General features: G+C 32.5%; 1 protein-coding gene across 5 annotated transcripts in view; it reads right to left on the bottom strand.

Moving 5' to 3' along the window:
• The window catches only part of LOC145263189 (uncharacterized), a 281188-nt gene that overhangs the window by 63618 nt on the left and 194910 nt on the right, over positions 1-22660 (bottom strand). The gene's annotated exons all lie outside the window — the stretch shown is intronic.

The raw sequence follows: 22660 nt of genomic DNA, 5'->3' as shown, positions 1-22660 counted from the left end.
AAATCTGATCAGTTTAGACTGGATTGAAGAACTTGATCTTTTTACTGTCCCATTGAAATTTTTTTTCAATATATTTTCCCTCAAGTTAACTCAGGACATTGAAGAATACTTTACTCAGACGCTTAATTCTAAGTTCAGCGATCTTTTTCGAGAGGATCTGGGATGTTGTACGAAAATCAAATTCACTATTTAGAACATCGTGTCTCTTATTCAGTTATCAACGTAGTTGAAAACGAACTAAATTGACCCCAGATAGCTGGAGTGCCAGAACAAACAAACTTCTCATGATGGGCGGCTTATATTGTTGTAGTTAGGAAAGCAAATGGCAAAGTACGAATTTGTGCTGATTATTCCATATGACTAAATAATGCACCAGGTGCACACCAATATCTTCTGCGAGTACCTGACGACCTTTTTGATTTTTCAAACGTATTTTTACAATTGGAAGTGGATGAAAACTCCAAATAAACTGTCGGGTCTCTGCATATCCAGCTTTTGTTTTTATTGCCTACAAGAAAATGTACCCAGCGTTACCTGGTGTTAAACACAACGTTAAATTCCTAAAAACAAAAAATAATACTCGGGTTGAGATCGAAACCAAAACCTAAAGACAGTGAGTCAAGTACGATGCCCATTAGGCCAACTTGCCTCAGTCTTTAAATCGTGTTTTCAAACCTAAGTAATCTGTTATGCAAATGATTCACGCATGCACAATCATGAAGCAGGTTAAAACAGATAAAAATCCGATGAAACCAAGTACAAAATTTTCAATTTTGACCCCTTAAGCAGCCCTTTTTTCCAGATGAAAACTAATTAGAAAGTTTTCCACATGTCTGAATATTCTATATACCAAATTCCAAGTCTGTAGATCCAAAATTTGTTGAGTATATAGGTTGAGAAGTGTCCTCATACACACATTCTTACTTTATACATATATATATATAATCTTAATCTTATTTATAATATTCCGAATTTTATTATGTTTATATGATTGAGAATTCAGTTAGTTGGTTGGTCGTTTTTTGTTTTACGGCATATCAACCCTTTTCAGGTTATTTAATGCCAAATCCAGTTATTTTGAAGAAATTTTTTTTAATAGAATATTTGTTGTTTTCAAGTCTGTTTCTATTTAACCCATAGTTGGGACCCTAACAAGTACTACCACTCCGAGTCAGAATGGACCTGGGAGCAATGGCGAGTAAAGGGTGGCTCCACACTCCTCAAAGCCCGCAAGCTGGTGCCTCACCATCGGATATAGTTGAAGGTCATATCCAGGACCGAGAATTCGGTAATCGTTCATATACCAATATATATATATATATATATATATATATATATATATATATATATATATATATATATATATATATATATATATATATATTTATATATATATTGGATAGATAGATATTGTTTTCTTTATGTCACGTGACCTCTAAAACCCTTTAAAATGCTCCAAAGAAACTGAAATTTGGGTATTCATTAATTGATGTCTAATAGCTATCGTAAAAATTTCACAAAATATCAAAGGTGTCTCCATTTTTTATGAAGGGTTTCCACCCTCTTTTTTAATCCGTTTCCATAAAATTGACTTACACTAAATATAAATATAGCCCACATTTGGGTCTGTCTTACCTACCACCAGTGTTTCACAATTCATGACTATCGGTTAATTGAATTGTTAGTGAACCTTCTGTGTATACATATATAAATATATAAACATACTTAGCTTTACGAAGATATGATTAAAATGCTGTGAAAATTGAAATAGACAAATAGGAATGGATTTATAGTTCATGATGATAGATGGTCATTTGCTCTTGCGTCAGACTGATCCATATTTGCATAAACATATGACATAATAACCCAAATATATCAAATGTGTTCACAAGAATGTGTTGGCTGCGCAGCTGTTGCTATTAGCAAAATCATGTGCATCAAATTATATATATATATATATATATATATATATATATATATATATATATATATATATATATATATATATATATATATATATATATATATAAATGAAAATTACAATTGAATTTACCAAAATGATCCAAGATGGTAAAATTAAAGTAAATTATAAATATTAAAGAATTAATATTTATAAAATTATCTCAGCCAGATATAAAAGCTCGATAATACCAAATAGGAAATAGAGCTTATAATATGAGCAAATAATTAATGAAATATGTTAAAAAGTACTTTGAAATGAGTTAAAAACATATTTAATCTGAAAAGGAAACACTAGATAAATGGATAGTCCTTAATCCGCGGAGTTTCGAAGAAATACTCTCCTTCTCACCAGACTATCCATTAATGTATAATCACCTTTTTATTTACCATATTCCCTCTGCTTAACTTATTTTGTTTTCAAGTAAGATCTTTGACTTATTTGTTGTTTCATCAAATACTTCTGTATGCAAAATCCGATCCTGCATTTTGCTAATTCCTACCCTCTGATGAGAAGGAGAGTATTTCTTCGAAACTCCGCGGATTAAGGAGTATCCATTTATCTAGTGTTTCCTTTTCAGATTAAATATGTTTTTAACTCATTTCAAAGTTTTTTAACATATTTCATTAACTGTTTGCTCATATATATATATATATATATATATATATATATATATATATATATATATATATATATATATATACACCACACATACATCAATGCATATATATGTATATATATGCGTGCATGTCTCTCTATATGTCTACATCTAATCTGGTCTGAACTTGGAAAAAATTGTATTTTGAATATATATATATAAAGTCAATATTTTCCAGAGGTAAAGTAACCAATGAAGTTTAACGAGGTTAATACAAGAGTGCTCAATACTGAAGTAGGGCAAGATATACTTTTTATTTGTTTTTACATAGGCATTTAATGTGTAGCGAAATATTAATCCTTATGTAAAAACAAATAAAAAGCACACACACACACATATATATAATATATATATAATATATATATATTATATATATATAATATATATATATTATATATATATATGTTATAAAACTCAAATGAACTTGTAACGGGTGTTGTAACCCAACATCTGGTTTACGACTTCCGATTGCGCATGCATACATAAACAAATGATCAATGCGTCAATAAAGCGTATTGTTTTACTGTGTACGTTTTCAGCGTCCCAATGTTTTTTTTTTCGCGTTTAAATTATCCAAATAAACAATTGTTAATACTTTCTGCATTTTTTTTACATCGTTCATTTCCGTATAACGATTAAGTTATTTTTAACGCAATTTTCTTACAAATAAATCTACTTTAACCCATTGACAACCATAAGAGCATTTTACAACGTTGATTTACCCACCACCTTCCTTTTTTTTTTTATTTAATTTATTCTCCATTTTTAATAGATTTTTCTTAAAAAAAGACATTCATACATTTTCTTCTACACTACCAACATAAATAACCCCGAAAATATGTTTTTTAAATTTGCGTTACAAATAAATAATCAACGCGACAATAAAACTTGTTTTTTTTTTAATGTGTACGTTTTCAGCGTCCCAATTGTGTTTTTTTTTTTCGCGTTTAAATTAAAAGATGTATCAAAATTTTAATTTAACTTTTAGTATTATAGTATCTGTTCAGTGCACATTTACCTACAAGTATGGCAAACCACTTATAATTCAATGGCTGTAAGTTTTTTTTTTAATAAACAATTATAAACAGAACGACTCATAGAAATCCATCTATATTCTTTTTTCATTTTAATATACATTATTAGAAATGTTTCTGGTCTGTCACAAAAAAAAACAAATAAAACTATTTTCTTTATGTCACAAGTGTCACGCTCATACATTAATTCCATAGCTAATATTACATACTGACCCAATGGGTCACGGATAGTCTAGTATATATATATAAATTCCAGGTTAATATTTTTCAGTGAAGCAACCAATGAAATTTTAATGAGTTTAATCCAAGAGTGATCAACACCAAAGTAGGGCAAGACATGCTTTTCATTTGTTTTACATAAGCATTTATGTGTCGCTACATAATTATGAGTATGTTTCGGTCAGCCAGTTACAAGTAACTCGAGATCTCTTCAGGGGCCCTGTCGGTGGGGCATTAGAATACGCCGACTGCCCCCCTGCAGAGGATAAAAGTCCCTCAATGGTGATCCTGGATATGACCTTAAACTATATCCAGTGGTGAGGCCCCAGCTTGTGAGTTTTGGGGAGTGTGGAGCCACCCTTTAATTACCATTGCTCCAGGTCCACTCTGACCCGGAGTGGTAGTACCTGTTAGGGTCCCAACTATGGGTTAAATAGAAACCGACGTGAAAACAACAAATATATTCTATTAAAAAAATTTTTCTTCAAAATCTTTGGATTTGGCATTATAAATAACCCAGAAAGGGTTGATATGCCGTAAAACAAAAACAACCAACCAACCAACCAACCAGACCTCTTCAGAAGATATTGCTTATATAGAATTGAATTTCGTAATAGAAATTTTGCAGAAGTTTCCAGCACAGATCAATCAGCAGGTAACATCACGTGATACTCAGAATAAAACAAGCTAAGGGCATTTAATATATTTGAAAAGGAAGAAGACGAAAAAAAAAGAATAGAATAAAAGAATGGAAGTAGAGAGGAAAAAAAACCTAGAGGAAAAAAAGAGAGGAATAAAGAAAGAAAAAAGAAAAAGAAGTAATAATAATAATAATAATAATAATAATAATAATAATAATAATAATAATAATAATAATAATAAAACAATAAAATTATTACTAATGAAAATAAAATAACAAAACTATAAAATTTAAAATTTTACATAGATTAAAACTTTTAAGTTCATATATCAATATGATTGGCTTCACTTTTGTATTAGCAATACTGCCTGAAGAAGTCTCTAGTTACTTATATAGGCTGACTGAAACATACCCATGAATGTGTAGTGGCATATAAATGCTAATGCAAAGCAAATAAATAGTATATATATATATATATATATATATATATATATATATATATATATATATATATATTTATAAAATATATATAATAATTTATAAAATATATATAGGACTCTTCAGGCTTATGCGCATAAGCCTGAAGAGTCCTAGAGTGGATGAAACGCGGAATATTCAGTGTAGCTTAATCGCCATATATATTTTATAAATTACTAACTAGCTCTACCTACGTATTGAGCACTTTTGATGTAAATACTTAAAGTTTACGCATAAATCTATAATTTTGTATATTAATTTTATGTGAGTCAATTAAGTAGTTATATATATATATATATATATATATATATATATATATGTTTTTATTTGTTTTTGTTAGCGATACTCATTGAACGAATTCAATTATTTATACGAAAGTGCATTTTTACCTAAATGCAAGTTGGGAATAATTTTCCCTTTGACCAATTTGGTACCCCCTAAATGGGGAGCGGCATATATATATTATTTTTAAAATATAATTATCCACTGACACGTGTTTCGTCGTCTACGACTCATCAGAGTGGCTGAATCTAGCGAGATTTGAAATCAGGACCCCATTAGGCTTCTTATCATGGGGTCCTGATTTCAAATCTCGCTAGATTCAGCCACTCTGATGAATCGTAAACGACGAAACACGTGTCAGTGGATAATTATATTTTAAAAATTATATATATATATATATATATATATATATATATATATATATATATTAGTATTGGACGATTAATTGGATCAGGAAGCGGAAAAATCGAAAGATTTGGGGATATCGGAATCGGTAAAATTGATGTCTATTTTCCGATGCCAAAGCGATTCTTTTAATTGTCTTTTTTTATTCGTTTTTGTTTAAACTAAAATCTTCGATTGCTGGTAATAATAATGAAATAATAAATATTTATTGATTTTAAAATACCAGTAAAACTAAAATCGATAGATAATCATCCACAAGTGTAATTTTTCACGTTTAGGAAAATATCTGCATATTTAGCGTGTGTTTTTATAAGGGAAATAATAACTGCATAGTTAAATAATTAAAGATTTATTAAGAATCGGAATCGGTAATTGTATTGGAATCGGGAATTGGAATCGTGAATTTAGCACAGAATCGGTAATTGTATCAGAATCGGGAAAAATATTGAATCGTCCCATCACTAATATATATAAAAAAAAAAAAAAAAAAAAACTCTCTCTCTATAGATATTAACTGTAGCGTCTCTAAATCAAAATACGCTAACGGAAACAATTTACTGCACGAGCGTCGCCCTTTTAAAATTCATCATTCAATAAAATAAAAAGCTATAGCAAACATCTAAATGACTACTTTAAATACAGTTCCTGATTTCAAAAAAAGAAAAACCAAAAGGTAATTATATATCTATATATTTTTAAATCAAATTTATTATGTAAATTCAAAAATATATATATTTTTTCTACTCATTTCTATCTCTAACCTATACAAATTTTCTTATTAATTTTCTTATAAATTTTATATCCAAACCTTTTACTTCAATTTTTCAGATTCATCTGCCTTACTTTTAATGCTAGGTTTATTTTTGGTGTCTTTTCAATTCAATAGAAATCCTCCTAAATTTGCTGATGAGGAGACCGTGCTTACCAAAAAAACTATGTATAATTATTCTACGTGACTTCATGTATACCACAAATAAAAAGTACGGATTTCCGAAACGATCGTACAGATAATTGACTTTGTTGTTCCTTCTTATGAAACTGATTTTTAATTTAATTAAATTTTGATTGTTAAATTTAAAAATTTTTAAAACTTTTAAATTATAAATCACATTACTTAATATATATATATATATATATATATATATATATATATATATAATCAATTATTAAATTATTATTATTTATTATAATAATAATAATAACAATAATAATAATTAGATGATTTTTATTTCTTCAAACGTAACTCGCAAACTTCAAAAATATTGTGACATGCATTTTATGTGATTTGATTATATAGGGAGAAACCTTACGGAAACAAACGTTGATTGAATCATACGAGGATCGTTCCAAAAGTAAAGACAAAGTGCGCTGTGAACAGCCATGCCCAACCATCGTTCATTGGGAGCGAAAGAGCATTGAGAATGGTGGTGACTATATGGAAAAAACATTCTGGTTCCAGTCTTGAGGAAGCCTCCTACTTCAACATGTTTCTGGGACTAACTTTCACCCCAAACCTGAAATGGATGCCTTGCATCGAATATTTTCTTCAAATTTGTTGTAAAAATGGACCATTCTAATCGCTCCAGAAGGTTATTTATTCTTAACGTAGTCCTCTATCTGTATTAGAACCAAATGTGTTCTATGGAGTACTTTTTTTTTTTCTTTTTTACACAAAAATCACCACTTATCAAGGCCCGAGGGCCACTCAAGGATAAGTGTATGTATAAGTGTTATGTATACATTAGTCAATGTGATTATCGCATAGTAAACATAAGTAGTGGGAGTTTTGTAAATTGGATACTTAGAACTTGTTTATGCTGGACTTGAAGACAATCAGATTGTAGTCAGCTGGAAAGCAGGCAAATGGAAGAGACTTCCACAGGCGTGCAGTTCTAAGAAAGAAGCTTGTTTATGGAATCTACATTTAGGTTTAGGCACAGATAGAGTGTGGGAAACTATTGATAGTGGTTTTGGCTAGACGAGTGTTTTTTGTGAAAGTTTGACGAGGGGGGGGGCATAGATTAAAGCTCAGATGAGCACTTGCCATGAAAATAACGACAAAGCAGAGACAGACCCGCAACGTCTCTTCTGTGCTATAGACACATTTGGAAAGGTGCTGCTTAGAGAACTCTTTCCTGCCGTAACAGAGTACAACAAAAAAACGAACTCAGAATTCTGTGGCCGATGTCCTCTTCTCCTCCCCACCACTTCTTTCTTACAGATCAACAACATCTAGGCGTCCCTTTAAGGGCAATTGTTAGTATCTCTCTTGCACTTGCTGCACCGGGTATATTTGCAAGATAGTTTTTGAAATTCTTTTTCATGAGTCCAGTTGCTCCTATGATTACTGGAATGTATGAGATAGCGGGTAAATATCTGGCATCCGAAAGGATGCCCCACCCCACTAGCTAGAACAAAATGATAAGAACATTAAATATGTGTGTGTGTGTGTGTGTGTGTGTGTGTGTGTGTGTGTTTGTTTGTTATCTACTCATCAGCATCTACATGATATAGTATACAATATATACTTATATGAATTGGCGTGAAAGTAAGGGCGTGCCCCTCTTCTCTGTCAGTGGGGCGTTTCAACTAACCTTGACCTAGCACTCCCCGAAGATATGTGCCTCCACTGCCCCAAGTAGGGCATCCAGCTTTCTCAGCTAAAGCATTTCCAGTTTCCACTGACTATCACCAGTTTAGTCTCCCTCCTTATCTCGCCATTTTCCTATTCTTCTACGAGTCTCATGTTAAAAACCGTGTCATGTATGTGCTCCTAAAATTTTACGACTTCAGACATTTTATTGCAAGACAGTTCACAGATTTTTGCCTGTTGCTTTTTCTTTTCTTTTAAATACAAAATATTCAATAATATTCTTAAAAAAAAAAAAAGATTTATTTTTTTTGTATTTGTTTTTCTTTTCTTTTTCTTACACACCTACGCACAAAAAAAATCAAATAAACCTATAATTCAATTTTCGGCAATATGGGCTTTCGTACGGTGAATAGACAAAATTACCGACCGATGCTGACGTCGCGTAGAAACTTCAAATTGCGAAGTTCGGATATAGGAAACGAAATACGTTTTAATAGTTTTTATCGCAAAAAAAAAAAAATAAATAAAATAAATAAATAAATAATAATAATAAATAAAGAAAAGAAAAGCGACTTTTTCATACATTTTTTTTTTTTTTACCGAAATCTTTCGCATTTAACGATAATTTGAGTAAAACAACGAAAATATAGCAAACGAAAAGGAAGTTGCGACTACGTGTTTTTATAAAATGGATTCATCACGAAATTAATTCATTTGTATAAATTAAAATTTTGGAGGAATATTTTAATTATTTTTAATTTTTAGTTTTTCTAAGAAAAACATTTATTCAAAAACAAAAAAGTAGTTGCAACTTCCTTTCCTTTAACTTCAGAAATACCACGAGATATAAAATAAGTCGGTATTATTTATTTATTTCTTTATTTTTTATTTTTTTTAATTATTTTTTTTAATTATTTTTTATTTATTATTTTTTTTAACATGATAAACTTTTAAAACGCATTTCGCAATTCTATGAAAGCCCATATTGCCCAATTTTCTCCCAAATAAATTGTTCAAGGATACGAAGAAACTTTAACAACGAACGTGACACCATAAAATTATTTAGTGAAAACGTTAATCATTTTGGGATTTGGTCACTTACTTGATCCTCTTTAAACGCTGCCATTCACTTTTATTGTTATGAATTTAGTAAGACTCGTCTACGGAAAACTCGTCCATGGAAAACTCGCCCATTTTTGCTAGGTAGGAAAACTGGTCCCTTATTGAATAAATATCGATTGAAAACCCATTTTATGCCGTTCTTGAAGGGGGTATTGTTTTTAGAAGAGACTACACCTCCATAATATTAAAAAAAAATGTTTGTACTTGTTTACTGCTATTTTATAAAAGATAAAATCGATTTTTGCGTTCTACCTACGGATATGTTTTACGTGGTTTAACTTATTTTAAAGTGTTTATTCAGCTCAAAACAGTGACTACACCCTCAATATCTGTGGTTCTCCTGTAAGAAGTGTATTCTTGATTTCTACTTTCGCTTTTCTCGTTCACATGTCCCTCTATTCCGAATTCGTAGCAGAGCAGCGGGTCAACATTAATGGACTTGTTTTTCTAGCAAAATGTTCATTAACAATGTTTTTTGTTGTTGTTGTTGTTTTTTTTTAATGTTTAACATATTTTAAACTGAGACAGACTGTACGATAGTGCCCTTTTCACTTTTTTTAAAAAACTTTTTTCCGACGATTATCATAGATTACAGACTTAACTATCATATTAGCAGAAAAAAAAATTGATAAAAAATTAATTTAATGACTTTTAAGAAGGGGGTTCACTTTCTCGTTATAACGACCTACTTCATTGCTACCTGACTTACTGTCCATTTCGTTACCGAGGTGTCACGTGATTAGTCACATGACTGGTGAGATTACCTTAAATTCTCTTACATCACGGTGATAATTGTGGCCTGAGGGACCAATAAAAACTACTTATTTGTGGAAGATTTAAATGCGATATTCGCTTTCAGACATACCCGAAAACGAATGAAAGACGTCATTTTAAAGCAAAATGATAAGTTGAGGACTAAGTAAAATTTTACAAATATGAACAAATATGGCTGCCACGTTACATTACTACATGAAACATACAAAAAAGTATCTTTTCAGTATCGTGAAAACTAGTTGCCTGCTCCAATTTTTAATGCGATATTCGTTTTCAGCACACTCGGAAACAAGTTCTTTTTAAAGTAGGGATTGAATATATATATATATATATATATATATATATATATATATATATATATATATACTTGTTTATTGTTATATAAACATGCTCACATCCCGCTGCTACAAATAGCCACTTGTTTCAATCAAACAACAGATATCATCAGGCAGCGACTTGACTATTCAAAAGTTCAATGAATAAACTGTGTGAATAGTCAAGTCGCTGCCTGATGATATCTGTTGTTTGATTGAAACAAGTGGCTATTTGTAGCAGCGGGATGTGAGCATGTTTATATAACAATAAACAAGTATTATCAGCTCTTTTTATTGAGCACTATCTAACAACCTCGTTGAATTCATTAGTCCATTACTTTTGAATATAAAAAAACCCGAGTATATATATATATATATATATATATATATATATATATACGTTATCACGAGAATCACATTCTTTTCATAATTAGCAATATCATAGCCTTATAATAATTAGACAATATGCACATGACCAGAAGACACCTTGGAGTGGTGTGCTATTAATTAGCATCGAAATTGAAGTCATGTGATGATAATAATTATATATCTCATGAATAAAAAAGGTCGGTCGAATCTTTCACTGTTAAACCGTTCAACACAGAAACAAGGTCACTTATATATATATATATATATATATATATATATATATATATATATATATATATATATATATATATATATATATATATAGTTTTTCCTCTAGTGAGAAGGATAAGCTTTCTTTGAAACTCTGCGGATTAAGGATTACCTAACACAACAGTTTTGGAGTATTCTGCCGAATAATAAAAAACATAATTGTAAACTTCTATTTTACAGCTTTTTTTCTTAATATATATATATATATATATATATATATATATATATATATATAATTTAAAGGAGACTAGAACAATAGTCTAAAGAGCTGAGTGTATTTTAATGTAACAGTGAAATTACTAGTTTAATTAAAATACAGGAAATAGAAAGTGCTCGTTGTAATTTAGATATATAATAAGCTCGATAGTTAAATGTCCTAGAGCTAATTCAATATTAAGTAATGTGATTGATAATTTAAAATTTAAAAATCAAATTATAATTAAATTAAAAATCCGTTTCATAAGAAGGAACAACAACAAAATCAATTATCTGTGCGATCGTTTCGGAAAACAATGCTTTTTATTGTGGTATACATCAAGTTATGTACAATAATTATATATAGTTTTTTGATAAGCAAGGTCTATATATATATATATATATATATATATATATATATATATATATATATATATATATATATGGTTGCAAATGTGCATACATGTTTTAATGTGATTTCTTTCAAAATCCAGCGTCATTAAGCCACTAGTCTTAACTGTTGTTGAGTTGAGACGAGTGATCGGATGACACTGATTTTTGAAAGTATTTCTTTCAAAAATCAGTGTCATCCGATCAGTTGGAACATGTGTGCAAATATGTAGCCAAGAATGCTTGTATAAATAAAGAGAATTCTACTATATATACAGCTCTGCTTGTTATTGAGCACTGTTTTATAAACAATGACATTTCATTAGATTAATATCTAGGAAACCACAAGAATGCACTTGGCAATTTTACGATTTATGTTTCCATAAAAATATCCTGTCCCCACCAACTTCTTCAGATGTTTATCCATTAGATTTTTACAACAAATGGTATATTTTTAACAGGCTGGACATCGTATTCAGGTAAAAAGATTTCCACAGCCATGCTTCCTCACTTCCTCCATCTTTTGGTGTTATATATATATTTTTCTTTCAGAATGTGTGAGAGAATATATAACTATTTTCACTGCCTAGACAACATTGCATGGCTCTTGCTGGCTGCACTGTTGTCTAGGCAGTGGAAATAATTATATATATATATATATATATATATATATATATATATATATATATATATATATATATATTGTTGGCAACCGTCTGTCTCAGGTGACGATAGTGCAGCAGTGGAGCTCCATAGCCTGGGCAGGGTGATATGGGAAGTTAGCTGTTGCCCGTGCAGCAGTCTCCCCTCTCTCCACTAAGTCAGAGGATCCAAGGGAAAGGTAAAGTCAGTTCAGCTTGGCGCTAACTGCGCCACAAGTGTTACCAGTGATTACAATATAAAATTAGGATGTCTTTCCCCCACTCTATATCTGTGCCTAAATCAAAACACGGATTCCATGAACAAAGCTTCTTTCTTAGAACTGCACGCCTGTGGAACTCTGTTTCGTCTGCCTGCTTCCCACCGGACTACAACTTGGATGTCTTCAAGTCCAATGTTAACAAATTCCTAATGAACCGCCCCCTTAAGTAAACACTTCATCAAATCTCCACACTAACGTACTGTACTTGCAATAACCCTTATCCCTGAGTGGCTTCCGGGCCTTGATAAGTGGTAATCACCTTGTAAACTGCTGGGGTTTACTCCCTTAGCATTTCCCCTGATGGAGTAATCCCGCAAGGCAGTGGAGGTTTTGAATCAGAGTTGCTGTCTCCAAGGTGAGCTACCATCTAAAGTTGGCGAGCCTCACCTGCCCAAAGTGAGTGGTTTTAAGGTGCCGGTGGACTGCCTTTGCCCTTTCTCCCAGTTAGTATAAACAGTTTCACTGGGCTTAGTAACTAAACTACACGTGAAGACCAGAAGCTGGGCTTATTTGTTTGAGGCTATTTGAGACGAACACCATGAGAGCATTGTTTAGGGAAAGGGACCTTATCCCCACTACCGCCTCGGTTATTTTAATTTTATAGCAGTAAGTTCTTAGAAATCAAGGGCGCCCCCTTTCTGAGGTTAACACTTGATCTTCATATGAGATCCATAGATATTTGGTTTTTCAACTAAACATCATCTTTATTACTTCTACGTTATTGGAAAACTATGCTAACTTTAGATATAGGATTTTCTTCATATTTTATTGCATTTGTTCTTCATAACTAGGTGTATAAGTATTTTTGAGGAAAAATATACCATAAATAAAGGAATAGAAGAAAATAGAAAAATAATAAAAAGAAAAAAACTTCACAGTAAACCTTCGTCTTCAAAATAAGCACTATCGGCATCCTGCATCCTCTGCAAACGTGTCTCCAGCTATTCACTCCCCTTGCGGTAGAACTTGAGAGTTTTGGATGCAAAGAAGTTTGTGAGGGCATGGTGCAAGTTTGCTTCATTGGCAAAGGATTTACCATGAAGATGATTATCCAGGGAATGGAAGATGGGGTAATCGGATGGCAGAAGGTCGGGTGAATAAGGTGGGTGGCACAAAGTCTCCCACTCAAGTTGCTGTATTTTTTTTTTACAAGGTGGCCACCACTTATCAAGGCCCGGAAGCCACTCAGGGATAAGGGTTATTGTAAGTACAGTACGTTAGTGTGGATATTTAATAAAGTATCTACTTAAGGGGGCGGTTCATCAGGAATTTGTTTACATTGGACTTGAAGACATCCAAGTTGTAGTCAGGAGGGAAGCAGGCAGACGGAACAGAGTTCCACAGGCATGCAGTTCTAAGAAAGAAGCTTTGTTCATGGAATCCACGTTTTGATTTAGGGATAGATAAAGAGTGGGGAAAGTTTTTGACAGTGGATTTAGCTAGATGGGTGTTTTTCATAAAAGATTGGCGAGGGGGGACCAGAGATTGGAGTTCAGACGAGCACCTGCCATGGAAATAACGATAAAACAAAGATAGGCTTGCAACGTCTCTTCTGTGTATCTCTGATCCATCATGCATCATGCAGCCTGGTGTTGTCATGGAGGAAAAGCACATCTTTGGAGTTTACCTATTACTGTAATGCCAGTGACCATTTAGCTTATTGGTAGCAGTTCATAACGAACCAGTTGACTTGTGTACCACACACAAAATATAATCTTGCTTGGATGCATATGCGGGTCCTGGATATGACCTTAAACTATATCCAATGGTGAGGCCTCAGCTTGTGGTCTTTGGGGAGTGTGGAGCCACTCTTTAATTGCCATTGCTCCCAGATCCACTCTGACCTGGAGTGGTAGTACCTGTTAGGGTCCCAACTATGGGTTAAATAGAAACCGACTTAAAAAAAATATATATTCTATTAAAAAAAATTTCTTCAAAATCACTGGATTCGGCATTAAATAACTTGAAAAGGGTTGATATGCCGTAAAACAAAAATAACCAACCAACCAATTGGTGCATATGCGGTCATGTAGTGTAAGGGATAGCATTCTGAGGAGACAACCAATGTCTTGACAGTTTTTTTAAAGAACCCATTTTTCTTCACAGGTAACCACTCGATTGAATAAGGATGCGGTACGGTGTCGAGAAAGCAAACGGCTCTGAAGGAAATCTTTAGACACTTTCATCTTTCTCACAGCTGTCCGACTTAAAACTGATGACCGTGCACGGTACGTTTTTTTTTTTTTTTTTTTTTTTAAGGCTAATGTTCCTACTCCTGGTTGTCCAGAAGATATCTCACTACTGATGCAATTCTCTACCTATATAAAAGCCAAGTACGTCCAAGGATGGAGTACTGCTGCCATATCTGGGCAGAAGCTGCTAAAAACAGCCTATCCTGCCTTGACAGAGTACAAAATAGACTTCGTGGCGGGATGTCCTTTTCTCTTTCCTGCAACCTCTCTCCCACAGAAGAGACGTTTCCAGCCTATCTTTGTTTTATCGTTATTTCCATGGCAGGTGCTCGTCTGAGCTCCAATCTCTGGTCCCCCCTCGCCAATCTTTCACGAAAAACACCCGTCTAACTGAAATCACTGTCAAAAGTTTTCTCCACTCTTTATCTGTGCCAAAACCAAAACGTAGATTCCATGAACAAAGCTTCTTTAAGTGCATGCCTGTGGAACTCTGTTCCGTCTGCCTGTTTCCCACCTAACTACAACCTGGATGTCTTCAAGTCCAACGTAAACAAATTCCTGATGAACCGCCCCCTTAAGTAGACACTTTATTAAATCTCCTCACTAACATACTGTACATGCAATAACCCTTATCCCTGAGTCGCTTCCGGGCCTTGATAGGTGGTGACCACCACGTAAACAAAAAACATTTGGAACCAATTTCTGCATGCATTTCGTATATATTTTAATTTCATTTAATGACTAATAATAAAAAAAGAAAAAGAAATGGACAAAACTTTTTTGATGCAAACCCATATGAAAGTTACAAAAAATAATAAAACCGTTAGAAGCCATACAATTGTTTTTTGTTTTTTTTACTCTGATCGTAATTTTTTCTGCGATAAACAATACCTTTTAACTTTTAACTCTGGTGAGGTTGTATATCACCAAAGATTTTAAGATAAAAAAAAAAACTTTAATTTTATGTTTTCTAACGCATTTATTATCTTTAATAATTCAAAATCTGTAATATTAGTTGTCCATACTAAATCAATGTTTCCATAAAGCTTTTTCCTTCATATTTTAATTACACAAATGATATTTAATTCCTCAGTTTTTAGACTGCGTTATGTTTGAGAATTTTCCTTTTTAACAATTTTTAACTTTTTTTTAATTAGCCGTAATTTGCAATTAACTGACCAAGTGACCCATCTCTTAGTCATCTTCTATCACTCTGACTCACTTTCATATTGTGAGATTCCCCCCCCCCCTCTCTCTCTCTCTCTCTCTCTCTTATTGTGTACGATATCTATCATTCTCGCTTCCATCTCTCGCTCTCTCGATGTTTATTAACAGCTGAAGTTAATAAAAAAAAGAAGAATGATATGATTGGAATAGTCCATTTTTCTTTACAAACAAAATAAGATATCGCTAGAAACTGTTATTTAATCCGTGGAAAGAGAGAGAGAGAGAGAGAGAGAGAGAGAGAGAGAGAGAGAGAGTAATTCTGGATGTTATTTCCAATTTAATTAATTTTGCAAACTCAATTTTCCTAGTTCAAATAATCTAAACAAAGTCCAATGAGAAGCCAAAAGCGTCACATTTTCTAGTGTGTATATATATATATATATATATATATATATATATATATATATATATATATATACACACACACACATATATATATATATATATATATATATGTACACACACACACACAAATATGTATATATATATTTTCAGTATATATATGCATACATGCATATATACTTACATATATGCATATATATATATATATGTGTATGTATATATGTAGACATATATATGCATGTATACATACATATATATATGCATATATATATGCATATATATATATGCATATATATATGCATATATATATATGTACACATACACACACAAATATGTATATATATATTTTCAGTATATATATGCATACATGCATATATACTTACATATATGCATATATATATTTTCAGTATATATATGCATACATGCATATATACTTACATATATGCATATATATATATATATATATATATGTATATATGTATGTATATATGTAGACATATATATGCATGTATACATACATATATATATATGCATACATATATATGCATATATATATATATATGCACACACATGCGCGCATGGATATATATATATATATATGTGTGCATATGTATATTATATGTACATGTATAAGCATATTATATATACATATGCACACACATCCACACACGCACGCATATATATATATATATATATATATATATATATATATATATATATATATATATATATATATATCCATATTATTACACCTGTTTAATTAACCTTAGAATGCTTACCTTACTTAAATGTAATTCCAAACTTCCGGTGCTTCAGTGCAATGAGTGCAGTTTCTTATTTTTCTTTAATTGTAGACATCAAGTATATGGCACCTGGTTCTTAAAGCGAATTGTATTCAGAATTGCTTTATCTATCTATCTATCTATCTATCTATCTATCTATCTATCTATCTATTTATCTATCTATTACTAGTTCTCATTAAACCACCAAAGTTAAACGAGGTAAAAGACGGTTGTTTAGTGGTTAACAACACTGACCGACGGCGTGGGTCCCAAGTTTAAATACAGTTCGTTCCAAAGAAATCACTTGAGTACCCGATGACTTTCTAGAAAAAAACTATGACTTGCAAAATATTGTGGAAACCAATGGCAACAATTGAATCTTCGCATTCATAACAATATGATGATGATATGCACAGTTAAGCAAAGTTGAGCCTGGTTAGTATTTAGATAATTGGCATTCCCAAATAGCCACCTACCTTTTATTTAACTAGTGAGGGTATCCGGCGTTGCCCGGGTGTTTGGAGGTGTAAAAGAAAAAAAAAAGTATTAGTAGTCAGTCGGCCTCAAACCCGTGACGTGGGGACGCGAAGGCGGAAAAGAAAGTGAAAGAAAACGTGACATCTTACCGATACGCTACGAGGCCATAGGAAGTGAAAAGCGTTCAAATTTAGCGATGTCAATCAAAAAGTTGACTTGCTAAGTGAATACGCAGGTGCAGAAATAAACGTTGGCTGAAAGCCAGTTCAACTTCCCGCCGTTTCATTTATTTGTTTTCCCATGATGTTGGGGAAAACAGCTCCCCAAAAAAGGGAGTGTCCAATTTATCAAAGTTAATTGCTTTCTGGACGTCCCCGGCACGAAATACCAGAAAGCTGCCTTCGCTTCTGATTAGTTTTGCTTTCATATGAAAAACACAAACAAACACGCAAGAGGATGGAATAGCGTGAATTTTATAAAAGTCGATCAAAATAAAGACGACGTCCCTTCGCAAATCGCAGATATTATAATCTAGGGAGTATATAAAAAGTTCTAAAACATAGTAACCCCCCCACCTCCGTGAACCCTCGTGAAAAAAAGCCTTTGCAGGACATACAAAAACGCGCGCGCCACTTTTGCCTTTTATATATATGGAAGAAGACGTCATTTTCTCTTGTCCAGTGGTCAGGCCTATTTAGTCCCAAATATTTTGCTACATTTATTTTTCACTATGAACGTTTGTGAGAATGATAAGATTTGTTAAAAAAAAAAAAAAAAAAAAAAAAAACATTTGTGTCGCATTATATAACTTAAAATAAAGATTACCTTGAAAAAAAAAGTTGTAAACAGCTTGAATGTCTTTGCGTATATTTTTTTATTTGGAATATGACTTGAAAACGATTCAAATAGTAAAAAATACACATCAATAAATTGAGTAGACATAAACCTATACTTTTCCCAAGACAACTTACAAAACTGAATGACGGTTCAACGAGTCAGTTGTCTCCAAATTCCACTCCGTACGGTCTTATCTAATTACTTGCTTCCAAGTTTCAAGTTTCCCTTGTCCGGCCAAACTTCCTGTGTTTCAAGACAATCATGCTTCCGACATAGTTTATCCATGTGGATCAATGCACCGCGTAACGTACCAGCATAACTGACTCACGCTTAGAATAACTTCTATGCTGGATAAATGTACTGATTTCAATAAACTTTCTGACCTAATGTGTTGGGTTTGGTCAGATTTCACATTACAGATCTATTTAATCATGGATTTGTAGTGAAATTTAGACCATTCCAATAAGCAAAAAAATAAGTGGTTTTGATTTGTACTCTTTCTATCTTCACTTCGTAGTGATGCGCTCTCTTTCTTACTTCCAATGGCAAGTAAGTTTTCACATGAATGTGTTAACTCAGTCGCCCATTGAATATCATCTCAAACCCCAAAATAATATATATATATATATATATATATATATATATATATATATATATATATATATATATATATATATATAGCCTATTGATTTCTATGGTTCTAAAGGGATTACCTGGCGACTTTAAACCATTTGCAATTGTGATAACCCAAAAAGATAATTCCATCACTTCCAGTCAAATTCGAAGGAGCACAAAGAAGCAATTATAAGAAAAAAAAATGTGTCAGGAAAATAAAGAATCGACAAATATCACAAAATTCAAAAATGTCTACCAAAAACCATCCCTATTCACACAGAGTGAACTCTTCAGGCAATGCCGGAACATAGGTCCTGCTAGTCAAAATCTAAGAAAAATATATTGCCTATTTCTTTTGTGTGGGCTGCAGAAAGACAATCTGGAGGCTTTATGTTTAAGACCCCTGATTTAAACAAAACTGATCTTTTTGCAAAAACAGTATGCAAAACGATGAGAGGAAAAAATAAATTTTCAATGGGGGTTTGACCTTTTGTTGGACGACTATGAATAATATGGATACTGACTGAAAAAAGAGGAAAAATCAGTACTGCTTTCTAAAATCTCCAGCACAGACGTTTTCTAAATCACCAAAGCTGAACATTAGAACTTTCTTATAACCGTTTTATTTACACACACACACACACACACACACACACACACACACACACACACACACACGTATCCATGTGTCTGATTTTTTTCCTTCTCTTAGTGTAATGCAGTCGTTATATGTCATCCCTTGGGGCTCACACGTTTGTATGCAGACAGTCACAAGAAACAAACACAAGGAAAGAATTTGACTCCCCTTTTTCCAGTTGAAATAACAGACATTTATTTACAGGTACTTCCTTGTATTTGCTTGTTCAAAAGTTTTCCTGTACTCCAATGAGCTTAACAAGACTCTGCCGTGTCGAACCTGTGATACTCTGTCTTTGTCAAACCATGTTAAGAACACGTCTTTCCCTGTCACTCACAGGTCACGTGTGTAACATGTCTATTTCTGTTCTCTCATGTGACAAACACGTCTCGAATACGTACTTAGCTGAACACGTGTGTCCTTTTTATCTCTCTTGTCACATCATGCAGGTTTCGTCATTTGCATGTGGCTGCTGGTGCTGCTGCTGACGTACACGCATCTGTGTTCTGTTACATTTGACTCGTTTCTCTACCAAGACTTAAAAGTCTAGTCTACCCTACTGCCTCACATATAACTAGATGAAGTATGTGTGTGATTATGCGTACATAAACAGGTGTGTGTGTGTGTGTGTGTGTGTGTGTGTGTGTGTGTGTGTGTGTGTGTGTGTGTGTGTGTGTGTGACTATATATATTTATATGCAGTGGAATTGAAAAGGTAATAACGCAGAAGAAAGATATAGAAAAATAATATCTAAAAACCATTTATTTTACAGTTTTGTTTTAATTTAAAAAAAAAAACCCGCATTCATAAAACGTGTTGCATTTATATCCCTTCAATGCACATACTCCCGACTAACCCAATAAGCAGTAAAATCCCACCCCTTCACTGTAAAGATCCCTAGATGTTGGAAGGCTTTCTATTTTAATGGGTTTTTTCTCAAACCGCTTACCTTTAAAAAATTTTCTGTCTTCTGTTTCCCCGACAGTACTAACATGCAGAAATTTAAATGTAATGTGAACAAACATCTCGCTACACAACTCTCCACTTATGATGCCTCCATAAAGCTGGCTCCAAATTTGCAGTAGCCCTTTATGTCTCAGTGGCAATCTGCCTTGTTTGTGTTGAACAGAAGATGAATAAACAACTGTAAAAAGTATTGTTATGCCGTAGAGCATGTCTTCCCAAAGAATTGAAGCGGAAACAATGGCACAAAATATCTGGGAATGGCAACATTTTTCGCTTGTTCACGACTCTGATGGAATACTCGATCACTTTAATCTTTTTTGAAAGAAAATTTGTGCAATGAATGCAAATAAATGCATGGGAATGCAAAAAAAATGTAAATTAATGTAAATTAATGTAAATTAATGCAGATGAATGTAAATTAATATAAATAAACGCAAATAAATGTAAACTACTGTAAAAGAATGCAGGTGAATGCAAATGAATGAAGATGAATGCAAGTAATTGGAGACGAATTCAAATGGAGGCATATGAATGCAGATGAATGCAAATGAATGCAAGTAAATGTAGATAACTGCAGACGAATGCAAATTAATCAAAATAAATGCAGATGAATGCAAATAATTGCAGATGAATGTAAATGAATTTAAATGAATGCAAATAGATGCAAATGAATGCAAATGAATTCAAATGAATGTAAATAAATGCAAACGAACGCAAATGAATGCAGAGGGAAAATTCAATTTTTAAACCTTGGAATTCATGCTAGCTTTAAATGCGGCACAATGCCACAGAATTTGTTGGCAATGCACGAAAACATTTAACCAAACTTTTGATAAAAGATTTCTGATTCCAATTTTTTTTTATCAGATCATCTCTGAAGATTAATATTTTGGAGGGGGTATTTAGTATTATGCTTTTTTATCACTACACAGTTGGCTCTGATGAATTATGGATAAAATCTTTAACGTGTCAACAACAACAATAACAACAACAACAACAACAACAATAATAATAATAATAATAATAATAATAATAATAATAATAATAATAAGAAGAAGAAGAAGAAGAAGAAGAAGAAGAAGAAGCAAGGAACAAAAATGATGCCAAAAAGGAAAAAGAGGAACACACAGATCAAAAGATCCTGGAGGAGGTAGAAAGTAGGAAAAAGAACTTCAAGATCTCTCAAGCATTGATAATAGAATGTCTGAAAATGTATAAAAATTCCAGGTAAGATTATCAATTTGACAGAAAATGCAATAAGAACATGGAGACTTGAACTGACAGTTGATTGACAATGCGTAACTACAAAAAGATGTCTTCCTAGGCGATTCCCTATCACTACTACTGTTCATCATAGCCATGATGCTCCTTAATAATATACCAAACAAATGCTAAGCTGGACACACAGTCACTAATGCGGATGAAAGAATAAACCACCTAATGTACATGGACGACCTGAAACTATTTGCAAAAACCAAGAAGGAACTAGAAACAGTAATAAACAAAACCACAATATTCAGCCAGAATATCTGAATGAATGGAAATGCGTGCACTGCTAGTTATAAGAAAGAGGAAACTGGAGACAACTATAGGCATGGAATTACCCAAAGAAACAGAGATGAGGGCGCTAGGTGAACATGACACGTGTTTGATTGTTCTGGACGCATATACTATCAAAGCGACAGAAATGAAAGAGAAAATTGGAAAGTAATACTTGACATGAAAAACGAATTAGAAAAATACATAATGCAGAACAATGAAAGAATAATCACCGCAGCAAAAGACACTGAAAAAAAAAAAACGAATAAAATGGAAAAAAGAAAGGCAAGAGAAGACGAGAAAAGAAAAATGTGAAGAAAAACAATTACACGGACGATTCATAAGGATGACAAACGATTAAAGTAACAAAAACACTTACACATGGCTACAAAAAGGAAACCTAAACAGAGAAACTCAATTCC

This window comes from Euprymna scolopes, chromosome 38 (assembly GCF_053919585.1).
Source record: "Euprymna scolopes isolate OS-2025 chromosome 38, ASM5391958v1, whole genome shotgun sequence".
Lineage (NCBI taxonomy): Eukaryota > Metazoa > Mollusca > Cephalopoda > Sepiida > Sepiolidae > Euprymna > Euprymna scolopes.
This window is presented reverse-complemented; position numbering and strand designations above follow the sequence as displayed.